The following is a 21,934-nucleotide window of genomic DNA, read 5'->3' as shown; positions in this document are numbered from 1 at the left end:
ATACTCCTTGCCAGCCTTTTAAAACATTATCACAAATTAAATAAGAAAATAAGATAGGCCAGGTGTGGTGGCTCACGCCTGTAATCCCAGCACTTTGGGAGGCCGAGGTGGGTGGATCACCTGAGGTTAGGAGTTCGATACCAGCTTTGCTATCATGGTGAAACCCCATCTCTACAAAAAATACAAAAAAAATTAAAAAAAAAAAATAGCCGGGCATGGTGGCACATGCCTGTAATCCCAGCTACTCAGGAGGCTGAGGCAGGAGAATTGATTGAACCTGGGAAGCAGAGGTTGCAGTGATCTGAGATCACGCCATTGCACTCCAGCTTGGCCAACAAGAGTGAAACTCCATCTCAAAATAAAATCAAATAAAATAAATAAGAAAAATCTAATTGATATTTAATTTGTATTTGTTTGACTGTTAGTGAGGCTGAACATCTTTTCATGTTTTTTGACCACATTTAGTCCTTCTTTTATGAATGACTCTTCATATACCTTGTCCATTTTTCTGTTGTAGCTTAGATTTTTAATAAATTGATTTGTAAGATCTTTATGTCTTGGTGTATTTAATCTGATGTTTTCATATATGAAAGCAATATTTTTTCCTGTTAATCTTTTTTCTCTGTTCTTTTTCATAAGTTTTTTAAAGTTTCATATACAAAATCTAATTCTATTTTTCATTATGCTTTCTGTCTTTGATGTTTTGTTTAGAATGGCCTCTCCACTTCAAGTCTATATACATATTCATTAAGTTTTCATCTTTTATGGTTTTTTATTTTTTATTCTAATTTTTAATTCACATGCAACTCACTTTGTTGTAACATCTTAGATGGGAATTCAGTTTTATTTGTTTCCAATAACTAGCTGAATATCTCAACATGTTCCACACTAATTTAGAGTTGGAATCTGAAGAATGAATAGAATTTTGTAGGTGAAAGAATTGGAATGAGAAGATTATTTCAGGGACAGAGAATAATATGTGCAAATGCCCAAATGCCCTGAGGTGAGAGAGTACGTGGTGATGTCAAGAGTGTCTAAAAAGAAAAGAGAGTAGTGTTATATGAAATTTGAAAAGTGGGTGTGGAGCTGGTATTTTAGGTCTTATTAAAAATTTAATTTTTGTTTGAGAACAGCAGAAAGTCACTGAGAGTGAAAATAGTTAATAAAGCAAAAGAAAAGAGGACAGATGGCAGAATGCTTGGTTAATGATTGAGTGGTAGAATAGTTTTGATGATAACAAAGTCTGATGGTAATGAAACTAAGTGGCTAAGGTTTGAGAAAAGTTGTTGAGGATGAAAAGATTAAAGAATAAGGGTGCTAGATAGGTTGTACAAGTGCATATCATAGGCAGTCAGGATTTTAAAAGGACTTGATTTGGGGAAGAAGGCACTGACCCAGATGTGTTTCGTAGTATATTACATTGTTATGTTAATTATACTAAAATATACTATATTCAGGAGAGGAAAATAGCCAAATGTTATAAAACTTTACTCAACAATGAGAAAGAAACAACTATTTTGCTCATGTCATGGAATTATTATGCTCAGGGACTTGCTAACTCTAGAACAAAGAATATGTTGCTGCTCACCTGAAGGAGACAGTGTGGTATTGATAACAGTAGACTGTGGAATAAGACAAGTCTGGATTTAAATGCTGATGACATGGGGTAATTAACCTCACCCTTTTAAGCCTCAATTTTTGAATCATTCACATAGGATTTCCAATGCCAATTTTATGAAAGTGCAGTAAGGATGAAATCAGATAAAATGTGTGACACATCAACCATAGTGCCTGGCATTTAACATGTGCTAAATAAATCAAAATTCTTCCCCTGTGAGAAATCCTATCTAGTGAAATACCAGTTTTAAGTAGGAACCTGTGAGCTGTCCCATTGGGTTTTGGTGGAAAAAACAGTTTTTCAAATTACTTTTTTTTTTTTTTTTTTTTTCAAAGGAACAAGCAAATGAATAGTTTGCCAAAGGTGGCAAGATGCTTTACTTCTTAAATCCCTCTATAATATGGAAACTTAATTCCATTCTGTGGTGATTATAGTTCGGTCTCTGAAGATAATTACACCTATTAGTGATCTTGTTGTGAATAACTTCGTAGAGAGAAAGGCAGCTAAACAATGAGGTTGATTACCTGAGGTTTACAGCATTCAGAGAAATGACAAAAATACGGCAGAGTCCTTGACTGAATATTGATTAGTGAATAGAAACTAGGGTATTCTTTGAAATTTAAGAACTGTACTTTTCTTTCAGCTCCAGTGAGACTAGGCAAATTAGTGGCAATCTTGCCCACTTGGGGGTAGAAAATACTGTTTTTACTAGTTAGTAATGTTAAGTACAATTTATTGTGTGTCTACTATGTCCCAGAAGCTTTCCAAGCACTGAACAAATTTATAATTTTTTTTTCCCATTCTCCAGATGAAGCAGCTGAGGCTGGGAGAGAGAAAGTGATTCATCCAAGGTTAATGGCAGAGTTGGAATTTGAACCCATGTCGTATCTTTAAAGCCTGAGTCTACCTCCTATATTAGCCTGCCTCCAGGCAAAGCTCTGGGAGGCATAAGTGTTACATTTCTGGACTATTCTAAAAGGAACATAGCTAACAAAATGTCTTAGGAAACTGATTTACTTAGGGTTCTGAAGAGAACAGAACCACGAGGTTTATTATAAGGAATTAGCTTACACAATTACAAAGGCTGGCAAGTCCCAAATCTGCTTTGTGGGCTGGCAAACTGAAGACCTAGGAAAGCTATGCAGCAGATGAAGCCTGAGGCAGTTTGCTGAATTCCCTCTTGCTCGGGGATATTGGGGTTTTTGTTCTATTCAGGCCTTCAGCTGATTGGATGAGACCCACTCACATTATGGAAGGCAATCTGCTGTTCAAAGTCCATGGACTTACATGTTAATCTCATCCCAAGACACCCACCAAGTTGACACATAGAATTAAACATCACAGAAACTTTGAAGAGTCTGCATTTAAAAGTCAGTTCTCCAGAAGGAGGAATTTAACAGGCACTTACATAGTTTCCTACCTTAATAATTAGCAGAGCTCACTTAATGGAACTGAAGGAGGATTAGAGCATGTTAGATGATGCTATAACTGTTAAAGAATAAACTATAATTCCTAGATTCATAGCAGATAAAATTCTAACTATAAAAATCCAACCTCTGAGCTTTAGTTTGAAAAGCTACCACTCTAGGGATAGTAACTGTCACTGCAGGCTGATCTTTGTAATAATGATAATAATGATACGTAATGGTAATAACAATAGTTAACAGTTATTGACTGCTTCTTGTGAGCCAGACATAGCTTCTGTTGCTTTCATGTATTATCTTGTTTAATTGTCTCAGCACTAGGAAGAAGGTACTATTATTACTCTTATATACCTTCTATTCTGTGTATGAAAACAGAGTCTCAGAGAGGTTGGAAAGTTAGCCACAGTAATGCAGACAGTAAACACTGGATCCAGAATTCAAAGAAATACAGAATGCTTTCAGCACATGCTACACATAAAGGAGATTTGGGGCATCAAAGTCCATTTGCCCTCACATCTCTCATCATTACTTGTCACAGTGTCTGAAGTTGTCACCATTAGAAGAATCAAATCATTGGAAAACCAAATCATCAACACTAATTGTCTATCAGCACTCATGAAGGTTCCGGGGGTATAGAAAGAATAATGAAGTGGACTCTTTACCTTGAAAGAACTTGCAGTCTTGATGGAGAACCTTGAATAGACCCAAAAGGAAGAAATGCTTGGGGATGAATTGCCTCCACACATTTGATGTATTACTTCCTTGTATTTAGGAGTGGGAATTCTTGCTTTCTGTTTTGTTTTCTTTCTTTTTTTTTTTTAAATTATTTTTTATTATTATACTTTAAGTTCTAGGGTACATGTGCATAAAGTGCAGGTTTGTTACATATGTATACTTGTGCCATATTGGTGTGCTGCACCCATCAACTCGTCAGCACCCATCAACTCGTCATTTACTTCAGGTATAACTCTCAATGCAATCCCTCCCTCCCCATGATAGGCCCCGTGTGTGATGTTCCCCTTCCCCCGAAGTCCAAGTGATCTCATTGTTCAGTTCCTCCCACCTATGAGTAAGAACATGCGTGTGTTTGGTTTTCTGTCTTGTGATAGTTTTGCTAAGAATGATGGTTTCCAGCTGCATCCATGTCCCTACAAAGGACACAAACTCATCCTTTTTTATGCTGCATAGTATCTCATGGTATATGTGCCACATTTTCTTAATCCACCTGTCACTGATGGACATTTGGGTTGATTCCAAGTCTTTACATTAGAATAGGTGCCGCAATAAACATAATGCAGGTGCATGTGTTCCTTATAGCAGCATGATTTATAATCCTTTTGGGTATACCTGTGCAATGGGATGGCTGTCATATGGCATCTAGTTCTAGATCCTTGAGGAATCGGCCATACTGCTTTCCATAATGGTTGAACTAGTTTACAATCCCACCAACAGTGTAAAAGTGTTCCTTATTTCTCCACATCCTCTCCAGCACCTGTTGTTTCCTGACTTTTTAATGGATACATTCTAACTGGTGTGAGATGGTTTCTCATTGTGGTTTTGATTTGCATTTCTGATGCACAAAGTGATGATGAGCATTTTTTTCACAGGCCTTGTTGGCTGTATGAATGTCTTCTTTGAGAAATGTCTGTTCATATACTTTGCCCACTTTTTTGATGGGGTTGTTTGTTTTTCTTGTAAATTTGTTTATTCTTTGTGGTGGTTCTGGATATTAGCCTTTGTCAGATGAGTAGATTGCAAAAATTTTTTCAAGAAATGGGGAAAGGATTCCCTATCTAATAAATGGTGCTGGGAAAATTGGCTAGCCATAAGTAGAAAGCTGAAACTGATCCTTTCCTTACTCCTTATATGAAAAATTAATTCAAGATGGATTAGAGATCAAATGCCAGGACCCACAATTACAAAAAACCCTAGAGGAAAACCTAGGTAGTACCCATTCAGGGAGCAGGCATGGCAAAGACTCTATGTCTAAAAACACCAAAAGCAATGGCAGCAAAGCCAAAATTGACAAATGGGATCTCATTAAACTAAAGAGCCTTGCACAGCAAGAAATTACCATCAGAGTGAACAGGCAACCTACAGAATGGGAGAAAAATTTTTGTTTTGTTTTCTAGCTTAACTTAGTTTTGTTTTTGGTTTTTAACTATGATAAGGATGCTTAATATGAGAACTTAACATATTTTTAATTGTATAATACGCTGTTGTTAACTTAGATACGATATTGTACAGCAAATCTGTAGAATTTATTCATCTTGGCAATTACCATTCAACTCTCTGCTTCTATGGATTTGACTGTTTTAGATACCTCATATGACTAGAATTATACAATATTTGTCCTGTGACTAGCTTATTTCACTTAGTGTAAGTCCTCAAGGTTCATCATGTTAAATATTACAGAATTTCCTTCTTTTAAAGGCTGAATAATTTTCCATTGTATGTATTTATCACAGTGTATTTATTCATTCATCCACTGGTGGATATTTAAGTTGTTTCTACATCTTGGCTGTAGTAAACAATGCTGCAATATACATGGGTGTGCAGGTATCTTGTCAAGATCCTGATGTCAATTCTTGGGTAAATTCCCAGAAATGGGGTTGCTGGAGCATATGGTACTTCTGTTTTTTAAGTTAAGTTGTAGAGGAACCTCCACGCTGTTTTCCATAGCAGATGCACTGTTTTACATTTCCACCTATGGTGTACAAGAGTTCCAATTCCTCCACATCCTTGTCAATACTCTTTGTCTTTTGTGTTTCTGATAATAGCATTCCTAACAGGTATGAAGTGATATCTCATTGTGGTTTAGATTTGTATTTTCCTGATTGATGACACTGAACATCTTTTCATATACCTGTTGCCCATTTGTATGTCTTCTTTGGAGAAATGTCTATTTAAGTCCTTACCCTATTTTAAAACCAGCTTATTAGTTTTTTTTTTTTTTTTTTTTTTGCTAATGAATTGCAAACACATAAGTTTCTCATATATTTTGGAAATTAACCCTTTATCATATACATGGTTTACAAATATTTTCTCCCATTCCATAGGTTACTTTTTCACTCTGTTGCTAGTTGTCTTTTGGTATAGAAGTTTTTTCATTGGACAAAAGTCTCACTTGTCAATTTTTGCTTTTGTTGCCTGTGTTTTGGTGTCATATACATAAACTCATTTCTCAGACCAATGTCATGAAGCTTTCCCTTTATGTTTTATTCTAAGAGTTTTACAGTTTCAGGTCTTAAGTCTTTAATCTATTATGAGTTAACTTTTTTGTATAAGATAAAGGCCCGATTTCATTCTTTTGCATGTGGATATCCAGTTTTTCCAGCATCATGTGTTAAAGAGGCTATCTTTTGTCTATTGTGCTTTCTTGATGAAGATCAGTTGACCATATATGTGTATATTTACTTCTGAGCTCTCTATTTTGTTCTATTGGTCCTTATGTCTGTCTTTATGCCAGTATCATACTGTTCAAATTATTGCAGCTTTGTATTATATTTTGAAATCAGGTCATATGATGCTTTTAGGTTTGTTCTTCATTCTTAAGAGTTTCTTTATTGTTCCAAGTCCTTTGTAGCTCTATATAAATTTTAGGGTTTTATATTCTATTTCTGTTAAAAAAAAAAAAAAAAAAAGCAATAGGCATTGCACTGAATCTGTAATTTGCTTTAGGCGGTAGGGACCTTTTCACAATATTCATTTTCCCAGTCCATGAACATGGGTTGTCTTCCTATTTGTGTCTTCTTTGTTTTCATACTTTTTTGTTAGTGTATACTATTGCTGTGTTGATTTTGTATCTTGAAACTTTTTTGAATTGTTTGTTAGTTCTAACAGGATTTTTGTGTGTGTGTGTGAAGTCTAGGGTTTTTTATATATAGAATCAGGTCATCTGTAAACGGGAACAATTTTACTTCCTCCTGTCTAATTTGATGCCTTTTACTTTCTTTTCTTGCCTAGTTGCTCTGGCTAGGACTTTCAGTATTATATTGAATGTAGTGAGAGTGGGCATCTTTGTCTTATTCTTGATCTCGGAGGAAAGGCTTTCAGGTTTTCACCATTGAGTGTGGGCTTTTCACATATGTCTTTTATTATATTCAGTTCCTAGTTTGTTGAGAGTTTTTGTCATGAAAGTGTGTAGAAGTTTGTCAGTGCTTCTACTGCATCTTTTGAGGTGATCATGTGGTTTTTACCCTTTATTTTGTTAATGTAGTGCATCACATTAATTGATTTTAGTATGTTAAAACATTCTTGTAACTGAGGGATAAATCCCATGTGGTCACAGTGAGTAATTCATTTAATGTGCTATCGGATTTGATTTGCTAGTATTTTGCTGAGGACTTTCACATCTATATTCATCAGAGATATTGGCCTGCAGCTTTCTTTTCTTGTGGTGTCTGTCTGGCTATGGCATCAGGATAATTCTGGCTCATAAAGTGAGTTTGAAAGTGTTCCTTCCTCTTCAATTTTTTTGAAGAGGTTGAGAAGACTTTATGTTAATTCTTTATATGCTTAGTAGAATTCACTAGTGAAGACATGTGGTACTGGCCTTTGCTTTGTTGAGAAGTTGATTGATTACTTGTTCAATCTCCTCACTAGGTATAGTTATATTCATACTTTTGATTTCTTTGTAATTTAGTATTGGTAGGTTGCATTTTTTTTAAAAGATTTGTCCATTTCTTCTGTGTTATACAATTTGTTGGAATATAATTGTTCCTAGTAAACTCTTACAATTATTTTTATTTCTGTGGCATCACTTGTAATGTTTCCCATTTCATTTATGATATTATTTGAGTCTTTTTTTCTTAGTCTAGCTAAAATTTTATCACTTTTGTTTTTCTTCTGAAAAAAATATTTAGTTTTATTGATTTTCATCTATTTTCTATTTGTTTATTTTTGCTTTGATCTCCATTGTTTTCTTTCTTCTGCTAACTTTGGGCTTAATGTTTTCTCTTTCTAGTTTCTTGATATATAAGGTTAGGTTGTTTATTTGAGATCCTTTAAATTTAGCATTTATCACCATAAACTTCACTCTTATTATGTTTGTACTGCATTATATAAGTTGTGGTATGTTGTGATTTTGTTTTCATTTGTCTCAAGATATTTTTTATTTTCTCCTTTAATCCATTGATTTTTCAAAAGTGTGTTGCTTAATTTCCATATATTTGTAAATGTTCCAGTTTTCTTTCTGATACTGATTTCTAGTTTCATTCCGTGGTGATTAAAAATATGCTTGATATGATTTCAGTCTTCTTAAATTTGATAAGTCTTGTTTTGCAAGTGAATATGTTTTCTACCCTGAAGAGTATTTTATCTATGCTTGAGAAAAAAATATATTTTGCTGTTGCTGAGTAGAATGTTCCATGTATGTCTCTTAGATTCATTTGATCTGTTGTATTTTTGTTCAATTCTGCTATTTCTTTGTTGTTTTATCTGTCATTGAAATTAGGGTACAAAGGTATCCTATGATTAATTTCTATATAATCCTTTTAATTCAGGTAATTATTAATTGGGAAGGGTTTACTATTATTAATTATTTTCTATTGGTCGTATAGTTCTTTTGCCCTTATTTCTCTCTCTTTCTCTCTTCCTTTGTCTTTCATTGATTTTTTTTTTTTTGTATTGGTATGCTTTTATTCCTTTCTCTCTTTTCTATGTAACTTTCATAAGTACTTTGTGGTTACTATGAGGCTTATATAAAGTATCTTATAGCAGTCTATTTTGAGCTGATAACAACTTCAGTTGTTTGCAAAAGCTGTAAACTTTTACTCTCCATTCCTATTATATGTTATTAATATCACAATTTATATCTTCTTATGCTGTGTATCCATTAACATATTTTTTAAGTTATAGTTATTTTTAATTCTTTTATCTTTAACTCTTATGGTAGAATGAAAAGTGATTTACCCACCACCATTACAGTAAAATAATATTCTGTATTTGTTTATATATTTATCTTTACCAATGAATTTTATACTTTCTCATGCTATCATATTTCTTTTTGGCATATTTTCATTTCAACTAGAAGAACCCCAGTAAGCATTACTTGTAAGGCAGGTATAGTGGCAATAAACTCCTTCAGCTCATGTTTGGGAAAGTATTTCTCTTTCATCTTTGAATGACATATTTGCTGGATATAGTACTCCTAAATCCTTTGAATCTATCATACAAGTCCCTTCTGGACTGCATGGCTTTTGCAGAAAAATATGCTCATAGTCTTATTAGGGATATTCCCTTGCATATGATAAGTCACTTTTCTCTTGATGTTTTCAGAATTCTGTCTTTGACTTTTGACAATTCGATAAATACATGTCTTTGCATAGAGTTCTTTGGGTTTATCCAGTTTGGGATCCTTTGGGCTTCTGGGATCTGGATGTTCCTTTCCTTCCCCAAATATGGGAATTTTCAGCCACTATTTCTTTGAATAACTTTCTGGATTTTCTCTTTCTCTTTTCATTTTGAGACTTTTATAATCTGCATATTGGTTTACTTGATGGTGTCCCATAAGTTCCTCAAGGGTTACACTGGACAACATAGATCTAGCACAACCTCCAGTGTATGGAAGCACTCTGTGTGTGCTTGTATACCAGTAGATTGGACTGATTTGGAGCCAGTGGTGAGTGCTGACTCCAGGAAGAAGTGAGTGCCAACTCCAGTGTGCATACATGCATGTGGCTTAAGTTTTACTAGATTTTACATAAAAATCAGAAATAAAATCACATACCTTGTGAACAAATCTAAAAAGTTTTTATTTTGACAGTCTGAGTACATGGATTAGGCACTGTTTGATTTCTGTGATGAGAGGGCATCCACTGCAGTAAACATTTAGTTAGAACCCTCTCCCGAGGCTCCTGTGAATTTGAGGTAATTAGGTCTTGAGGCAAAAAACATATTTTACAACACTTCAGAAGTTTGCTTTTGCTTTCATATATAACTCTTTAAAAATATTATCCTGAAACTGAAATTTGAAAGCTGACCCTGCTAACTTTGGATTCCTAAATCTCTTTGAAGCCACAGAACACTCTGAACACAAAGCATTTATTTTTAGTCCTGTCACAGAAAAACAAACATACATCCCTCCTGAAGGGAGACCCCCGCCTCAGAGCTTCAGAGTGGGGTCTCCCAAATAGAGAGGGCTGACTGGTGGCCAGGGTCTTCCCCCCTTCAGGATTGCTCCAGGACTTCTTTTATCCTTGGTTAGCTTTTTCAAAAAACCACTGGAATCCGTTTAACACACATATACATCTCCTCACAAATAGCACACATGCAAAATTCTCTGAATTGGACTTATGAATAAAGCACTGTGATCTAGCAGGATATTAACCTGAAACCAATTATTGTTCTTACTGCCAACAGATGGACTGTAGACAGAGAAAATCATGTAACCACAACACTGCATTGTTTTTCCTCTTTATATGTTCAGCAACTGAGCAAAGATCCAGTCATATATTGATGTGCTAAATGGTGTTGAATGAATGAATGAATGCTATGAGTTCTACTCTCTTGCTCTCAGACTTGTAGGGAGAAAGGGAAGAGGGATCTATTGCTAGGGATTGCCCCTCTATAGAACACACGTGCAGCAAATTCTCATGAAAAACAACACATTTCCCATACAGTTCACTATAAAAGAAAGGAGAAAGGAAAACATGGCCAGAGAAGTGAGGTGAGGTTGGAGACTTTTACACAGTTTAAAATTAAGACAGGTCTCAAGGTAAACTGTGTACTTCCTAGGAGCTAAGCATGACTTTATTTCCCAGAGTCGACCTTGAAGGTTGTCTGATTGCAACCAGAACCACCCAAGAAGCAGTGAAGACCCTAGAACTGGGGAAAACATGAAAAGAAAACTGAATTGATCAAAGCTGTGTCTGCACCTATGCTGTATAATAGACTTCTGTGGGTTAACTTCGATGATTTGCAGCTCATTTTAAAAAATCTATCTCTAGATCACCTTCATGATTAAATTTACCCAAGCATCATTTAACCCAATATACTTACAAAACAGAAAAGAATATCATTTATTGGAAGCAGAAAAGTAAAGATAGGAATGACAACAATGTCTTAAACAACTTCATTCTATTACCTCTTGGCCCAGTGTACAAGGCTCTCACGGGTCTGAGCGTACTTACTCTTGCAAAGGATGTAGGCTACAGTGGTTACAATGTCAATGATTCCTCTAGAAGAGTGGGTGCTCATCTTTCCAATCATTGGTCCTACATCATAACTCTGATAGGATGTATGCAACAGTGACTACAGAACCAACCATATTCCCTACCCTACGTTCTGTAGCTCGAGCCTCAAATTGTACCACTCATCTAAGGTTGCCACATCAGAAACGATGTGTAGGGGTGTGTGTGTGTGTGTGTGTCTGTGTTTACACATGGGTTTTATTTTCCACTAGCTTATTTCCTCTTAAGACCCAGACAGACGAGGATGTCTGATTGCTTTTCATTCATACTGTGTTTCAAGCAAAAATAGAGTTATGGATTGCTTGATGGTGGGGATATATTTTGAGAAATGCATTGTTAGGTAATTTCATCATTTTGCAAACATCATAGAAACATCATAGAGTGTGTTATCAAACATCATCGTGTTTATACAAAACAAATGGTATAGCCTACTGCATACCTGGGCTATATTTTATTGCCTATTGTTCTTAGGCAACAAACCTGTGCAGCATGTCACCGTACTGAGTACTACAGGCAATTGCAATACAATGGTAAGTATTCCTGTATCTAAATATATGTAAGCATAGAAAAGGTACAGTAAAAATACAATATAAATATAAAAGCTCATATACCTGTGTATTACATTTTCCACGAATGGAATTTGCAGGACTGGAAGTTGCTCTGGGTGAGTCAGTGAGTGGTGAGTGAAAGAGAAGGCCTAGGACATTACTGTGTGCTACTATAGACTTATAAGCACTGTACACTTAGGCTGCACTAAATTTATAAATATATTTTTCTTTCTTCAGTAATAAATTAAATTTACCTTACTGTAACATTTTTTTATAAGCTTTTTACTTTTTTAACTCTGACTCTTTTGTAATTGTACGAGTGTACAAAAACATTTTCTTTCTTTTAATTTTTATTCCATAATCTTTTTTCTATTCTTTTTTTTTTCTTTTTTAACTTTTTAAACTGTTTTTGTTAGAAACTAAAACCCAAACACATACATTAGCCTAAGTCTGCATGGGATTAAGATCATCAATATCACTGCCTTTCACCTCTGTGTCTTGTCCCACTGGAAGATTGTCAGGCTTTATAACATGCATGGAGCTGTCATTTCCTATGATAACAATGCCTTCTTCTGGGATACCTCCTGAATGACCCACCTGAGGCTGTTTTATAGTTAACTTTCATTTTTTTAAGTAGGAAAAATATACTCTAAAGTAACAATATAGGTATAATGTGGTAAATACGTAACCAGTAACACAGCTGCTTATTATCATTATCAGATATTATATATTATACATAATCATATGTGCTATATTTTTATACTACTGGGAGCACAGTAGTATACACCAGCATCGCAGATGATGTTATGATGGCTATGACATCACTGAGTGAAAAGAATTTTTTGCCACTACAATGTAGTGGTGAAGATATTCCTTTCAATAACTGAGATAGGTCAATTGGATATCACTATAGGAAAAAAAAATGGACATCCTATACCTCATACTATATGTTAAAATTGTTTCCAAATTATTGGAAATTTGGAAGGGAAATTTCCTAAATATGAAGGGAATATGAAGGGAAATATATTTCCCTAAATATGAAGGGAAAACCATAGCATTTCTAGAAGAAAACATGGGAAAAAATTCTATGGCATGGGAAAAGACAATTCATTCTATTCATTAAACAGAATACAAAAGCATCAACCATAAAACACATTTTACTAAAATCATGATTTTTTTCTAATATATATATTTTTTAAATATGAAAAGATAAACTACTCTCTGGGGAAAAGATATTTTCATTACACAAATAGACAAGTAATTTGGATCCATAATTAATAAAGAACTCCTACAAGTCAGTAAATAAAAGTAAGACAGCTCAGTATAAAATGAGCCGAGGATTTGTGCAAGTGCGTCATAGAAATAGGTGAATAAATAGACAATATGCATATGAAAATATGGTAATTATTATTTTCCATATGAAAATAGGTAATTATTATTCCCTAATCAATCATTAGGGAATACAAATGAAAACCACAATGATATACCACTATACATCCACCAGAATGGCTAAAACGAAGACTGACATATCAAGTATAAGCATGAATGTAGAGGAACTGGAATTCTTGCACATTGCTGAAGGGAGAGTAAATTTATACAGCTACTTTGAAAAATTGCTTGGCAGTTTCCTCCAAAACTATATATATGCCTACACTATAATTCAGTATTTTTACTCCCTGGTGTATACACAAAAGAAATGACTTACTGTGTCCACTAAAAAAGTTACAAAAATATTCATGGAATCTTTATTAATAATATACAAACTTCAAACAATTTAAATGTTCAATAGTGGATAGGCAATTTGTGGTATATTAAAACCATGAAATTCCATACCACAATAAGAAGTAATGAACTATTGATATATACAACAACACAAATGAATCTCAAAACACTTGGTTGAACAAAAGAAGCCAGAATCAAAAGAATAATTATAATACAATTTTATTTATATAAAATTTAAGAAAAGTCATAACTATTCTACAGCAACAGAACCCTAAATAATGATTGCCTTTGGGGCATACTACCTGAAAGGGGGTATCATAAATCCTGTTAGGGTGCTATCTTGATCTAAGTGTTAATAGATGGTTCTATTTATACTAAGGGCAAAAACAGGCAAAGCTGATTTACGGTGATTTAAGTCAGAACAGTGCTTACTCTTGGAGGATACTGACTGGGAATGGATATGAGAGAGCCTTCAAGGGTTCTGGAAAGGGGGTGACACAAGTACATATGTATAAAAAAATCAGAGGTATGCAGTTCGATTTTGTGCACTTTATTGGACATAAGTTTTACTTCAATAGAAATAATACAGAATCAAAATTTTGACATTAAAAAAGAATATTTTAGGTCCATTATAATCTTATGGAACCACCATTTTATATGAGCTCCCTTGTTGACTGAAGTGTTATTATGTGACCATCTATCACAGTCCAAATAGATTGAAAAAAACAAAATAGAAGTATGTCTTAGAATTCTCCTTCCTTCATTTTTTCTTTCCTTTCTATCTCATTTGTAGAGAAAAACTTGCATGTACAGTCTCAAATACACCATCTTTAAATCCTAACTCCCCTGGTTTGGTAATAAAAAAAAACTCGAATACGTACACAATATAACAAAAAGTAAAATGTTTGGCCAGTTTGTTAAGGCCAGATGATAGGAGATAAAGAGTGAAGTCAGGTTTAGGAGTTGAGTATAGTTGGAATATAATAGCTTTTGCAAAGTATTCATGAATAGAATCACTTACATTAGGGATATATAGAGCTATGAAGTGTGGGCCAAGTCCAGAGTCTAAGATTTTTATGCAACTATAAAAAGAAGAAGAATAGGCGAGAAGAATAGGCGAGAAATGGATTTCAACTAAGAAAGATGAAAAGAATAACCAAAAGGCAGATTTGGGGCAGGAGGAGGTCAGGAAAATTTCCCTGGAATCAATGACGGTGAGTAGGGATGCATAAGATAGAAAAAGAGGGTAAAGCCACTTAGTCAAGGTTTCCTGCTTCCTGTTTTGTTTATGTGTGTCCTGCTGGGTGCAGGCAGATAAGTGTTGGCAGGTGTGTGATAAAATCGCAGAGGAAGGCTTACTGGTAAATAAGCCTTCTTTTTGGCTACTGAAAGCTGACAATTTATTTGTCCAAGTTTTTTCCATTGTAATCATAAAACTGGCTGAAACTCCATCTATTTAAAAACTCCAAAGTTTTGGTAGGAAATTAAACGTTTGGATTAGGTATTCTAAGGTTGACATTTAAAATATTTTTCCTAAAATTAGAGGCTTCAATAACACTGAGGTGGACAAATTTGATTTATCTTTTTGATGGTATTTATACTGGGCTTACTTTGCTAAGTGCTTGGCTGTCATATTACATCATTACCATTGCCAAATTACCATTTTATTTCAAGTATATGGTTCAGAAATTGAGAACAGCTCTCTCATCATACTAACTGAGTAAAAATTGCAAATGCTGTAATGAGATGATTTGACATGATTCAAAAAGATCTAGTAAAGGAGTCATGTTTCGTTGTATTGACAGAAGAAGGTATTCTTGAAATAAGATCAAGAATACGCTGGCCATGCTTTTTTTGAGATGGAGTCTCACTCTGTTGCCAGGCTGGGCCAGGCTGGAGGTGCAGTGGCGCGATCTGGGCTCACTGCAACCTCTGCCTCCTGGGTTCAAGCCATTCTCCTGCCTCAGCCTCCCGAGTAGCTGGGATTACAGCGCACCACCACGCCCAGCTAATTTTTGTATTTTTAGTAGAGACAGGGTTTCACCATGTTGGCCAGGATGGTCTCAATCTCTTGACCTTGTGATCTGCCTGCCTTGGCCTCCCAAAGTGTTGGGATTACAGGCGTGAGCCACTGCACCCGGCCGGCCATGCTTCTCAACCACTTAAGTCAAGCCTTGCCCTCATGGGTACTGGCACCAGGAACTTCTCAGCAAATAATTTTTTATTTGTATTTTTTTAGGGTTATACTTAATTTATAAAAATATTGAACTTCAACTATACAAAATTGGATTACTTGAAATTCTGAGTTTGCAGAAAGCTATCATACATCCATGTATGACTCTCTTTTTGTGCATTTTCTTTTCTTTTACTAATCATCCCTGGTCTCAAATTTTATCCACATTTGTGCTATTTAACTTACATACATGTTGTCATGTTAAACACTTATTCTGCTTACTACTTTCTTTTTACATTTACTTATTATTACCCCATCACTTGTATATACCACATTTTGATTTCTGTTTACTATTGGTAAACACCCAGGTAGTTTTGAACTCTTCATTTTACAAAGAGTGCTGTGGTAAATATTTTCATTCATGTCTCCTTGTGTATATGTATTTTTTGTATAAAGTATTATCAGCCACAGGATGTATACCTACTGTCTTTTGCCAAATATTTTCAGACTGGTCCTCAAAATAAGCAGACAGTCTTCCTCCAATATTTAAAAAAGATCCAGTAAACGCGTTGTGTTTCGTTATATTGACAGAAGAAAGTATCTTGAAACAGGAATCTTATAAGTTATCTCAAACTGCCAACCCTGTCCATAAAATGCAGAAAGGTAGTAGTCTTCATTTAAACAAAGCTTCTAGAAAAAGAAAACATAAAGTTAAAATCAACGTATTTTAGTGGATAAAAATTTCCTCTCCAAATGAAAACATGCAGCAGAAGATTGAAAAAAAAAAAACTTGACAAGCATTACAGGAAATTAAAAAATATGTAAACTTAAAACTAAAACTGGCCAAAAAAGAAAAAAAGAGTCAGATTAAGTAAGAGTTGATTGAAAAATTCAGGGGAGAAATAGAGGAAAAAGAAAAAAATATTAGAAACAAAGGTTAAATTATAAGGTACCTTCCTCTTAAATAAACTCAAATGGAAAATTAATACAAACAACTGAAGAAAAGCAGAGAAACAGGAAAGTGAATGAACACAAGATAAATGGAAGAGTTATAAGGGTCAGAGAGAGTGAGTGCAATGGAAATTAGGCAAAGAAGGTCTAATGTATGTATTGTATAATTTACTTGCCTGAAAAGAAAAACAATGAAGATGACTAAAATTTGAAAAAATGGTTCAAGAAAAATTTCTAAAAAATAGAATAAATCCACATATGAAATGATTCACTCTCTGAAAATTCATTCAGAACAATGAATTCTGATACATATCTTAGTAAATCTATCAGACTTTAAACAGAAAGAAAAAGTCCTTAGGTTCTCAGGGCAAAAAAAATCAAGTTAACTTACAAGAATAAGAGTTAAACTGGAATTTGATTTCTCAAAAATAACATACAGTTTGATATGTATTTACAAAGTGAAACGTAAATAGTTGGGTGTGGTGGCTCATGGTTGTATTCCCAGCACTTTGAGAGGCTGAGGAAGCAGGCAGATCACTTGAGCCTGGGAGTTTGAGACTAGCTTGGGCAACATGGTGAAACTCTCTCTTTAAAAAAAAAAAAAAAAAAAAGACAAATTTAAAAAAAGAAAAAAAAAATATATATATATATATTTATAGGTGTGGGGGCACATGTCTGTGGTCCCAGCTATTCAGGAGTCTGAGATGGGAGGATTACTTGAGCCCAGGGAGGTTGAGGCTGCAGTGAACTGTGAGTACACCACTGTGCTCCAGCCTGGGCAAAAGAATGAGATATTATTTCAATAATAAAAATAATAATAAATAAGCATAAACTTATTATATAACCCAGAAATTTTATTCCTAGGTATGTATTCATGAGAAATAAAAACATATGTTCATAAAAAACCTTCACATAAATATTCGAAGCAACTATATTCATAATAGTTAGAAACTAGAAGCAACACAACTATCAAGCAACTGGTAAATAAATAAAAAATCCTGTTGTAGCTATAGTTCGTCAGCATGTAGAAACCATTAAGTGTTGCTAGGACATGGATAAATCACAAAAGTATTATGCTAAAAACACAAAAGACTATAAAGTGTATGATTCTATTTATATAAAATTTTAGGAAAGGCAAAATTACAGGAACAGAAAGCAGATTAGTGTTTTCCAGGGCCTGTGGATGCAAAGAGTATGCTGACTATAAAAGGGGAGGAGAAAACTTTTTGGGGACGTGGAAATATCTTTATTATGGTGGTTGGTGGTGGTTTATATATTTTTATTTTGGTGGTTGTTACATGACCTTATATATTTTCTGAAACTCATCAAACTGCACCCATTAAAAGTTTTAAGTCAAACTTAATTTTTAAGCTTGACTTAAAAAATAAATGCATGAAGAAAAGCAATAGTGTAACAGCATTGAAAAAAAATCTGAAGGAGAGAAATTATGAAACAAAGATGTTATGTCTAGCCAAACTATTCTTCAAATAGTAAGAATACATAAAAACCATTTTAATGATTGAAGAATTTAAGGACTATTATGTTCACAAGCTCTGCTTAAGGAATCTACCAGAGGATAAGCATCTAACCAAGAGAGAACTGGGAAAACTGTAGAAAAGAAGTTATTGTGAGTATTAATTGTAGATTTATCAAACACAAGGATGAGGGAGGAAGAATAATATGTAATTTTTGTTTGTCTTCATAAGGTAGAAATAATGCAACTAAAAAGTGGAAGGAGAAGGAAGAGACAAAGAGGAAAATGGTCTAACGTTAGTGAAATCAGCACATAACAGTATCTATGAGGTAAGTTTAAAGTTGTAATCAGATAAAAGTAGTTAGCCTAAAACAAATATGTCTGGCATTTTTTCAAAATGAAACATATGAAGCATAAATAGAAACTAATGAGTTTGATTACCTATAGGAGATGGGTGAGAATGGGGTTGAATGGATAAAGAGTTAGCACTTCTCTTAGTATTTCTATTTTTTGCATAGTTTTAAATTTTGGTATTATACCAATGTTTTACTTGCCCAAAATATAAAATAATATCAAAAAGGATGGGTGAAATATCCTAAAATGGAATATAATCAAGAAAAATATGAGCCTATCTCTAATAAATAACATAATCAAACTGAAGTGTGGGTGAAGGATGGGAGAATAAACCAATTTACCTTCATACACAGTATTTTATTTATACTGTGAAAGCATAATTTCTACCTAAGACAAAATATACTTATAGTCCTTAAATACTCATTTCACAGTATTTTATTCATACTGTCTTTAAAGGTGTAAGAATTAAAGAAAGAGGAAAGAAACATGAAAAGCAGCTTGGCAGTTAAAGATAGGTTTATTTTGGAAAATAAACCTGAGTGGGGCTTCTGGCTGAGTTAGGTCAGAGGCACTCTCTTTTACAGACTAAGAGTTTTTAGGAATTCAGGGCAGGAGAGTTTATCAGAGGCTTGGATTACTTCTGCGTCTCTTTGTTGTGCTTATCTGGGAGGGAGTTTTGTGTCTGTTCCCATACATCTTCCTGCAGCTGCAGGTATACCCACCGAGTCTGCTTTTAGCTTCCCTATCTATCTTAGCACACTTGAAGGGAAAGGAATGTGCTTATTATGGCCCAGTGTTTTACTGGGGCCCATTGTATGAGAGTGAAGTTTGGCAATTACCCAAGAGACTTCCCCCTGCTCCCTCTGTGTCTGAACTGTCTTATCTGTGTTTTACTGTCTGCCCTTTCTGGCTGCTTGTTGTTAAAAGAGAAATGATAGAGTAGTGAAAATCTCTCTTCACTATGCACTTTCTAGACTCCTGACTACAAGTATGTGTAACTATCACAAAACGGTTGTTGTTTTATGCCTCTAATCTTGGAGTGTTTTGCTATGTGGCAATAGGGCCAGGACAGGGTAATAAGGACAAGTTCTTCTTCAGAGTAGAATGCCAACTGAGAAATGTAGACAGAAAAGTAGAGTTAGAAAATCAGCATTTGGCAGTCTACAGACCCTACAAAGCAACCACACAATAGAAACTACAGAGCAATTAGCTAGTAACTTCATGATAGAACCAAAAATTCACCTATTAATATTAAACCTGAATGCAAATGGTCTAAACATCCACACTTAAAAGGCACAGACCATATAGTTGGATTAAAAAAAAGACCCATCTGTTTGCTTTGTTCAAGAGAGCCATCTCATATGTAATGAGACCAATAGGCTTAAAGTAAAGATTTGGAGAAAGATCTACAATGGAAAGCAAATGGAAAACAAAAAAAGCAGGGATTGCTATTCTTACATCAAATAAAACAGACTTTAAGCAATAGTAAAAAAGGACAAAGAAGGAAAACTATAATGATAAAAGTTCGGATTCAAACTGTAAGATTTAATTGCCCTAAATAGATACATACCCAACATTGGAGCACCAGATTCTTAAAACAACTACTCATAGAGTTATGAAAAGACTCAGACAAATGCACAAGATTAATAGGGGACTTCAACACCCCACTGACACCATTAGACAGATCATTGAGGCACAAAACTTTATGAATCTGGTGCTCCAATGTTGGGTATGTATCTATTTAGGGCAATTAAATCTTCTGGTTGAATTGAACTTTTTATCATTATATAGTTTCCTTCTTTGTGCGTTTTTACTATTGTTGGCTGAAAGTTGACATAAATTTGACGCATGATAAATTGAACCTAACAGATATCTATAGAATACTCCACCCATCAACCACAGAATATACATTCTTGCTGTCTGTATATAGAATACTCTAAAATCAACTGCATACTCAGCCATACAGCATGTGTCAATAAATTCAAAAAAATCAAAATCATACCAAGCATACTCTTGGACCACAGTGAAATAAAAACAAAAATCAATACCAAGAGGATCTCTTAAAACCACAGAGTTCCATGGAAATTAAACAACTTACTCCTGAAAGCAACAAAGTTAAGGTAGAAATAAAAAAATTCTTTGAAATAAATGAAAACAGAGACAAAACATAAAAATCTCTGGGATGCGGTAAAAGCAGTGTTAAGAGGAAAGTTTGTAGTACTAAACACCTACCTTGGAAACTTAGAAAAATCTCAAATTAATGATCTAACATCACACCTAGAGGAACTAGGAAAACAGGAACAAACTAACCCCCAAGCTAGCAGAAGAAAAGAAATAACTAAAATCAGAGTAGAACTCAATGAGACTTAGATCCAAGCATCCATGCAAAGAATCAGCAAAACCCAAAGTTGGCTCTTTAAAAGGTTGAACAAGATTGACAGACTGATAGCTAGTTTAACAAAGGAAAAAAGAGGAGATCCAAATAAGCACAATCAGAAATGACAAAGATGACTTTACAACCAATCCCACAGAAATACAAAAGATTCCTAGAGACTATTATGAACACCTCTATGCATACAAACTAGAAAATCTAGAGGAGATAGGTAAATTCCTGGAAACAAAACATTCCTGGATAAAATCAGGAGGAAATTAAAACCCTGACCAGACCAATATCAAGTTCCAAAATTGAATAATTAATAAAAAAACCCACCAACCAAAGAAAGCCATGGACCAGGTGGATTTACAGCCACATTCTACCAGATGTATGAAGAAGAACCAGTGCCAATTCTACTGAAACTATGCCAAAAACCTAGAAGGAGGGACTCCTCCCTAACTCATTTTATGAAGCCAGCATCACCTTCATACCAAAACCTGGCAAAGACACAGTGAAAAAAGAAAACTTCAGGCCAATATCCCTAACACAGGGATAGATGCAAAAATTCTCTACAAAATACTAGCATGCCAAATCCTGCAGCACATCAAAAAGTTAATTCACTGGCCAGGTGTGGTGGCTCATACCTGTAATCCCAGCACTTTGGGAGGCCAAGGTGGGTGGATCGCAAGGTCAAGAGATCGAGACCATCCTGGTCAACATGGTTAAACCACTTCTCTACTAAATATACAAAAATTAGCTGGATGTGGTGGTGCACACCTGTAGCCCAGCTACTCGGGAGGCTGAGGCAGGAGAATTGCTTGAACCCAGGAGGTGGAGGTCGCAGTGAGCCGAGATGGTGCCACTGATGCACTCCAGCCTGGTGACAAAGTGAGATTCTGTCTCAAAAAAACCACAAAAGTTAATTCACCACAATCAAGTAGGCTTTGTTCCTTGCAAGAATGCAAGGTTGGTTCAACATACACAATAAGTATGATTGACCACATAAACAGACTTAAAAGCCAAAACCATACGATCATCTCAATAGACACAGAAAAATACTTCGAAAAAAATCCAACATCCCTTTATGGTAAAAACCCTCAAGAG

General features: G+C 34.7%; 1 long non-coding RNA gene across 1 annotated transcript in view; it reads left to right on the top strand.

Moving 5' to 3' along the window:
• The window catches only part of LOC103887638, a 154,652-nt gene that overhangs the window by 91,384 nt on the left and 41,334 nt on the right, over window positions 1–21,934 (top strand). Inside the window, exon 3 of the long non-coding RNA XR_004176944.1 lies at window positions 18,335–18,431. This is a non-coding gene — a long non-coding RNA (uncharacterized LOC103887638). The remainder of the gene's footprint in view (window positions 1–18,334; window positions 18,432–21,934) is intronic.

The sequence above is a fragment of the Papio anubis genome, chromosome 11 (genome assembly GCF_008728515.1).
Source record: "Papio anubis isolate 15944 chromosome 11, Panubis1.0, whole genome shotgun sequence".
Taxonomy (NCBI): domain Eukaryota; kingdom Metazoa; phylum Chordata; class Mammalia; order Primates; family Cercopithecidae; genus Papio; species Papio anubis.
Note: the sequence above shows the minus strand (reverse complement) of the source record. Positions and strands in the feature narration are given on the sequence as shown.